General features: G+C 39.6%; 1 long non-coding RNA gene across 1 annotated transcript; it reads left to right on the top strand.

The window, feature by feature from the left end:
• The first annotated feature begins 1,341 nt into the window (after positions 1-1,341).
• LOC125220151 (uncharacterized) lies at positions 1,342-7,170 on the top strand. The gene is made up of 2 exons (XR_016134474.1): positions 1,342-5,391; positions 5,495-7,170. It is a non-coding gene; the product is annotated as an uncharacterized LOC125220151 (long non-coding RNA).
• Positions 7,171-7,809: the final 639 nt, after the last annotated feature.

The raw sequence follows: 7,809 nt of genomic DNA on the forward strand, positions 1-7,809 counted from the left end.
GACCCGGCCACACCCCTATTCAAAAGTGCACGGCGGCAATCAGGCAGTTGGCCTACGGAGGCGCGGCAGACATGTGGGATGAGTACCTCCACATCGGTGAGTCGTCAGCCCTGAAATGTCTAAAGGAGTTCTGTGGGGGCGTGATCAGCATTTACGGTGAGCAGTACCTTCGAAGCCCTACTCCCGAAGATTGTCAGAATTTGATGCAGATGCACGCGGAGAAGCATGGATTCCCCGGGATGTTAGGCAGCATAGATTGTATGCATTGGGAGTGGAAGAACTGTCCGACTGCCTGGAAGGGGGCCTACACGACCGGCTACAAGTCAAAGAACCCCACGATAATCCTCGAGGCCGTAGCTGATTACCGGCTGTGGATCTGGCATGCGTATTTTGGGGTAGCCGGGTCGAACAACGACCTCAACGTCCTGAACTCGTCTCCCCTCTTCAACGAGAAGTGCCAGGGCGTTGGTCCAGCCGTCTCTTTTGTGGCCAACGACAATTGGCATGATATGGGCTACTACTTGGCGGATGGGATATACCCTCGGTGGCCGGTCTTTGTGAAGACGATCCGACAAACAAGTGATGAAAAGAAGGCCTACTTTGCGCAACGACAGGAGTCGGTGCGCAAAGACGTGGAGCGCGCATTTGGTGTGCTCCAGTCTCGATGGGCGGCAATTAAGGGTCCAACGCGTTTGTGGGATGTCGGATGCGTTTCCGAGATAATGTACGCCTGCATTATCCTGCACAACATGATCGTCGAAGACGAAGGCGTACAACTGACTAGTTGGGTCAGTGACGATGAAGCCGGTCCAAGCCACGGAATGGCCACCCCTAGTGTACGACAGGGGGTACCTCTCGATGAAGCCGGCCGCCTCAAGGAATTTGCCAACATGCGCCAAGTGGATGCTCATATTCAACTCCAAAAGGATATAATTGAAGAGTTGTGGCATGGAGGATTGCACGGTGATAGTTTTTTTTCTTTATTATGCATGTAATTTTTTTTATCTATGTAACTTTTTTAAATGCAATTAATGAATTTTCCCGTATATGTGTCGTAAATTTAATTCCGTATTTTAATCGTAATTTTAATTCCGTAAATGTAGTATATTTTGAATTGTTTTTATTGCGGCTGGCCTATGACTGGCCTAAATCTGATGTGACAGGTGGTTTTTTTAGTATTGCTGACGTGGCAGGGGAGAGAATGGCTGGCCTATGACTGATCTAAGCACCAGCGGATGCTCTAAATAAGGAATAAGGTAAAAAGTGAGGCGAGTCATAAATAAATAATCAAGGAAAGATTAAGGAATAGCTATGGGGATGATTTGCTGAACTCACACGCCTACTTTGACGGTTGCTTAACATTGACGCGTTCGTTAAACCGACATTGTTTGATCGTATCAATCTGGACCGTCCATCCGACCCGAAGTCTCTCGATAAATACCATACCCTCTTTTGTTACCCAAATCATAACTAATCTGATTTAATCCATGTGTCGTTGTTCTCCCTCTTCTGATTTCATGTTTGCTCGAGTTAATTGTTGGTTTGTCGTCTAATTCCGTTGATGCTTGCAACTTTGACGATCTGCTTGTGTTTTCCATCGGATTTCTGCTAACCTTCCTAACGTGTTTGAGCGATAATAGACGATCTAGCCGATGGTTCAACCTACTTTTGATATTTGTGGTTTTCTTTAGATTCTTCAGCTGATTTGACCTACTCGGTTGTTTGCAACGCTTGAAGATCAAAAGCGGTTATCGTTTCAAGTTTTGATGGTCTATTTAGGTTATGATATATCCGTGGTAGTTCATGGGCTTACTTTCGTTTGTATCTGTAGGGGGAAATCCCTTGGGTAGCTCGAGCTCGTGATCTATAGGTTCTGATGGACATATTGGCAGTTTTTGGAAGCGCTTATGGTTTGATGAGTTTACTTATTATGTTGTCTACTCAAGAAAACGTTTTTTTATCTTCGAGATATGTTCATGAATTTTGTCGGCATGTTAATTTTCGTGATTTTCGTTCGTCAATCTTATGCCAAAGGTGCTGTTTCCTTGACTTGGTGTCTCCATGACCTTAAATTGCAGATTGGAATTGTTGAGGAGGGTTGCAGACATTTTCTGTTGAGGTGGCTAGATTTAGTGACTGGGTAACTGCTTAAGCGAGTGATTTATTTCTGTTTTACTTGAACGGTATTCCACCCTGTTCTCTTGTGTGCTGCCCTCATGCCCATTTACTCACGGTGTCTTGGTTTTGTGACCCCATATATTTGAACATTTACTAGTTCATGGTGCCATTCGCAAATATGGTGTCACTTTTGATTTTCTCAGTCTATTGAGGTCCCAATTTGTCATATTTGGTTTATTTTGTTTTGATTCTATAGGTAGACCGTAGACCATCCCTCATTCATCTAGCATTTTATACCTAGGTTGTCTAGAAGCTTCAGTGACCAGATAAGTATCTTACGATTGGTCAAGTTTTGGCTTAATAATTCCCTTTTTCATTTGCATTCATTGCTATTTAGCAACTTCAGGTCTGACTAACTCTGATATATGTTCAAGCTGGAGCTATTTTTGTCTGTTTATGTAGTGCTTGATGTGGGAGTGGAGTAGTGGTCTCATGTCTATACAGTCTATTAGTATATTTTTATCCATGTTCTCCCCTCTGCTTATATTTGCCCATCTATTTTCAGAGGTTCGACTTTTAGGTGGTTCTAGTTGTTGACAATGGAGAGGTCTGGTTTGACAAGCTTATCTCTTTCTGTTTACCCTCATAAATCCTAAATCAAATAATTTTTTTGGCACATCTAACGTTGGGTGTTGACAATTCTGTGATTTTTCGTTCATTTATCTAGTGTGCAGAGTCCTATGTGGATCCCTAATTATGCTGTTAAATCAGGTATATACTTGTATTAGCTAGTGTTAGTGCTAATGTATCCTGTGTTATGCTTTGTTGGGCATTTTCCAGAGCAAGTGCATGTGCTGATGGTTGATTTTGAGGAATGATAACATCTACGTGAAGGTTTGACAAGAATGACAAGAAATATGGTTGTTGTTTTTCAGTGTTATAATTACATCATTGCTATCAGTTTCATTTAATTTTTCAGTTGACGTCCTGTTATTTGATTAGCAGCTTTGAGCGAGTCATATGACACCTTCTTTGGGGTTGTTGCTATTATTTCCTGCTGTTATTTGTTGGGCATGCACGAGTGCTAGTGCATGTTATTTATGACTAACTTTGAGGGGTTAAAAACATCTACAGAAAGGATAGACAAAAAAGTTTGTGGTTTTTCTGTCATATCATTCCAACATTACTAGTGCTTTCATTTTTCAAGCCAATTCCAGTTATTTGCTCAGCAGCTTTGAGCCAGTCATGTAGGTACCTTCTTTGGGGTGGTTTCACTGTGCTACTTTGATTTACCTTGAAGATGGCTGACATTTTAACACTATATATTTGTTGTAGTTGGCTGTCTTTGTGAACAGGTTAAATGCGTTCTTGTTTACAGTATGCAGAGCAGTATAGTATAGTGTTTTTTTTCTACTACATTCTGTCTTCTGCCTAAACCCTCCTTCCCTGCTTATTATTATGCTCTTGGATTTCCAGATATATGATATCCGGGGTGGTTTGTAGTCAGCTTCCATCAGAACAGTTGACTTTTGCCTGGTTTTGTTCCCTTTGTTCTGTTGCAATCGTTTTTTAGTTTTTGTAGATTGGATATTTCTCTCTCACCCTGTGGAAATATTAGGAAGAAGTTATATGGTTCCATTCAAGTTGGATCTTATGGTGTGGCTATCTTGGTCCTGTTGTTGGAATAAAACTCTCTTTGTTACTGGCATTGATATAGTAGTATTTATGGAGCGTAGCAGAGGGAGTATTTCTACACCATTTATCTTCAATTTAGGTTTCCTCTTGCTTATTATTGTACTCTTCAATTTCCAGAGATCTTTGAGTAGTTCTTGATCAGTTTGCATCAGAAGTCAGTTTTGGTTTGAAGCCTGGTTCCCTTAGCTTTGTATTATTCACACACATTTATCTTCCACCTAGAATTTCATCTTATTATTATCCTCTTCAATTTCCAGAGATCTTCGGCGGTTCTTGATCAGTTTCAATCAGTAGAAGGCAGTTCTGGTTTTGTAGCTAGGTTTTCTTGCTCTGTTTTCTCAAATTTTCCTTGCTATGTATATGGAGATTGTTTTCTCTCACCTTGTGACAGGTAATATTAGGAATAATTTATCGTTCTATGCCAGTTGAGGATCTTATGGTGCGGTTATCTTGAACCTGTTGTTGGAAAAAACATGAACTCTTAGATGCCTGCATTGATAGTGTTAATGGAGTAGCAGAGGGAGTATAGTGTTTGTTCTACACCATTTACCTTACTCCTAGACTATCCTCTTGCTTATCCCTATCCTTGTTGATTTCCAGAGATCTTGGGTGGTTCTTGATCAGTTTCCATCAGAAGGCAGTCTGGTTTGATGTTTGCCTCTCTTTGCTCCGTTTCATCAAGTTCAGTTTCTATGCAGATATGGATATTGTGTTTTTCGACTAACACTGTGACAGGAGAAACTAAGAGTAAATTATGGTTAAGCTGTCTTTGTCCTGTTGTTTGACAAAGACTACTGTCTGATGCTGGCATTAATATCATGTTTAAGGATGGTAGTAGAGGGAGTAGTACGTTCTTTCATACACCATTTTTCTTCCATGTAGAATTTCCCCTTGCTTATTGTTATGTTCTTCAATTTCCAGAGATCTTTGGGTGGTTCTCGATCAGTTTCCATAAGAAGGCAGTTCTGGTTTCATGCTTGGTTCTCTTTGGTCTGTTTTGTCCACTTTACTTCTTTCTGTAGATGTGATTGCCTCTTTCTTCACCGGTGACAGGTGATATTGAGCTATATCCAAGTAGGATCTTAAGATATCGAATGCTGGCATCTCCATTATGTTTATAGAGGCTGACAGAGGGAGCATAATATTTTTACTAATCCATTTATTCTAATATCTGGACTTTCTTGTTGCTCATTGTTATGCCCTTCTTTTTTCAGTTCTATCTTTTGATGGGTCTTAATTGTTTTCCACTGGAAGGCTGTTCTGTTCTGGTTTGGTAATTGGTTTCCTCTGCTCCATCTCATCCACTTCTATTTTTTCATGTTGTGTTGTGGATATTGTTTCTGCCTCAAGCCTGTGAAAGGTGATGTAAAGAACAAAAAGTGGGAAGATTAAGGGCTGATATATTCAGTATATTAAGTTACGTAACCTTATTGCTTCAAAAAGTTTGTGAGATAAGCCAAAGTGAGATTTTTCTGGAGGATTAATTGAGCTTCATTTCTTTTAAAGATTGAAGTAATGATTAATCTTGTGGCAAACTGTTCTTCTGGAGTAATGGCTATGTATTTTTCATATGTTCTGGTACTAGCCTTCTTTTTTGCATCTTCCTTTCTACATTCCAAATCACCTTTTTTTTTCTAGAACTAACCATTTAGTATCTTCGTTTTATTCACAATCTATGCAGGGTGATGCATCTTATCTCTAGGTGTCACTTCAATTGAAGATCACTTTCTTAGGAGTCCCTGTATTTCAAAAACTTTTTACTCTAGAGTTCGTCTCCTAATTTTTATGCTGTTACTGACTCATGCATATATCTTTTCTATGTTTTTTGCTGTGTTTTTTTGTACTCTATTTGCAGAGGATCGACATCCAGTTGTTCCTTCCCAGTGACAATGGATATATCTGGTTTGACAGTCTTGCCCGTTTCCACTCAATGACAAATTCCATATTAGTATCTCTATCCTTTTGTTTGACCTCTTTGAAGACAGGAAATCCGTACATTGTCGGTTGTGCATCTAACCCAAGCAAAGTTCAGCATTCTTGAGTCTTGTCATTATGCTCAGTTAAGGTGTCCAAGTCTACATGTCTACATTCAGTCATTTTCAGTAGTGGTTTAAAAGTTATGTGGATTATGGATATATGGCTACTACATTCAGTAATTTTACACAGATATCTAAGTTAATGTGGATTATGGCGGAGCTCTGATATCTAGGGACATGTGACAGTTGATGATGCAAAATTATCACTACTAGTAGCAGCTCTTCCTCATTCATATACGTACTTTTGATTTGCAACTGTGAGTGAGTGATGATTTACCTCATCTTGTGCTCCCTATGCTATGCTGGCGATGTGTATGAGTCTGTGAGATCAATGTGCTACTAGTGAAGGACTGATTGGGTTTGTGCTGTTAGGTCTGTCTTTTTGTTCATTTGGAGGTCGTCAGGGGTCTTTCATATATCTCTTCAAGGTGCTTGTTTCAATATTTTCGTACATTTCCCGTGGAACATCCTTACATTGTTGTGGTTGTTTGCTCTGGCTCCCACCATATCTAACACTGCTTGGAGGTCTTTGTTTGATGTCTGCACTGAATGCTCAACTAAAATCCTCTGACAGAGGGAGTGAAGTAGCTGCTATGCTCCATTTTGTCTTCTACCTTGTCTTTATGCTTATCTATAGTTATGCTCTGCTCCCGGAGGTTTGGTCATTGGGCAGATCTCTATCAGATTCAGGGATTTTTGTGGCTAACAGAAAAGTTGTGGCTACTACTTTGACTGCGTTGAATTTAGGTGTTCCGTGTCCTGGGTATCCATCTTGAGTCTTTCTCCTATGGGTTCAGTCTTATCTGCAGTGATCTTTTCTCTTGAGTATGTCGTGATTAGTGCTTTGCTGCCACGGTTTATCCAGTTTGCTAAGTGAAACTTTTGGACCATGAATAGAGCTTGATGCTATGATAGAGACGCCAAAGTGGTGTAGGACATTGTTTGATAAGAAGCTTCTGTACTTTTTGCTGCCTAATATGATTTGATTGTGAGGGATTTCGTTGGTCCAGCAAGCATGACAGTTTGTGGTCGTTTTATGTCTTTTCCGTCTATTTTAGGATAATGTTATCCTTGTTACTGTGGAGCTGCTATTTCTGGTTTGGATGCTCACAATTCAGAATCATGCTTAGGCCGACTTCTAGTAGGCCTTACAACATTGTAATGGTACATCTGTTGCTTGCTAATGGCTATCTTCAAGCCCTATCTATATTGGGAAAAAAATGCTTAGGCTGACTTGTAGTAGGTCTTACAACATTGTAATACATCGTTTGCTTCCTAATTGCCATCTTGAAGCACTATAGAATGCTGTTCGTTTTGATAATTACTGTATTTATCTTCAGTTCAGTTTTTCAGTTCCATTGCATACTTGTTCATGTTACTACATGATTGCAAGCATCTCATGGTATTTAGACTAGGATAATTTAGGATGTACTCCTTGCTTGTACGGATTATATCAAGTCTATGCAACTGAACTATAAGGTGACTATTAAGGATTATATTTTTAATACATGATACTTGACAACTTGTTTTGAGTTGTACATTTGCTTAGTAATTATTCTCTGGAGCAGGTTTTCCAAAGCCATAATTTTCATTTGTTGTGAAGGTAGTGGCTAACCTTGTTTTGAGTCTTGAAAAAGTATTGGTTGGTGGTTCATCTTCTGCATCTACTTGAAAATAATCTTATGTATGAAGTTAAGTCAGGGTCGGATTTGATAGATACTGGCTAATCTTTTAAAAGAATTAAGCTTGTTTGACTTAACAATTTCGAGCTTATTATTTTCTGTCATCCTTAAAAATAAAATCCTAAAATTAGCTCTTTGTTCCTATTGTTGCCAGGATACTCTGCTGAACTGATAGTATTTCTCGAGTTCTTTTTTCAATACAGTTCATTTTCTATGCTACTTTATACTTTGCATGTTTTCTGCGACTGTACCCTACCCACTTGGATTTTTCTTTCCAG

Source organism: Salvia hispanica, chromosome 1 (genome assembly GCF_029641045.1).
Source record: "Salvia hispanica isolate PSC_SH4W2 chromosome 1, Shi_PSC_v1, whole genome shotgun sequence".
Classification (NCBI taxonomy): Eukaryota; Viridiplantae; Streptophyta; class Magnoliopsida; order Lamiales; family Lamiaceae; genus Salvia; species Salvia hispanica.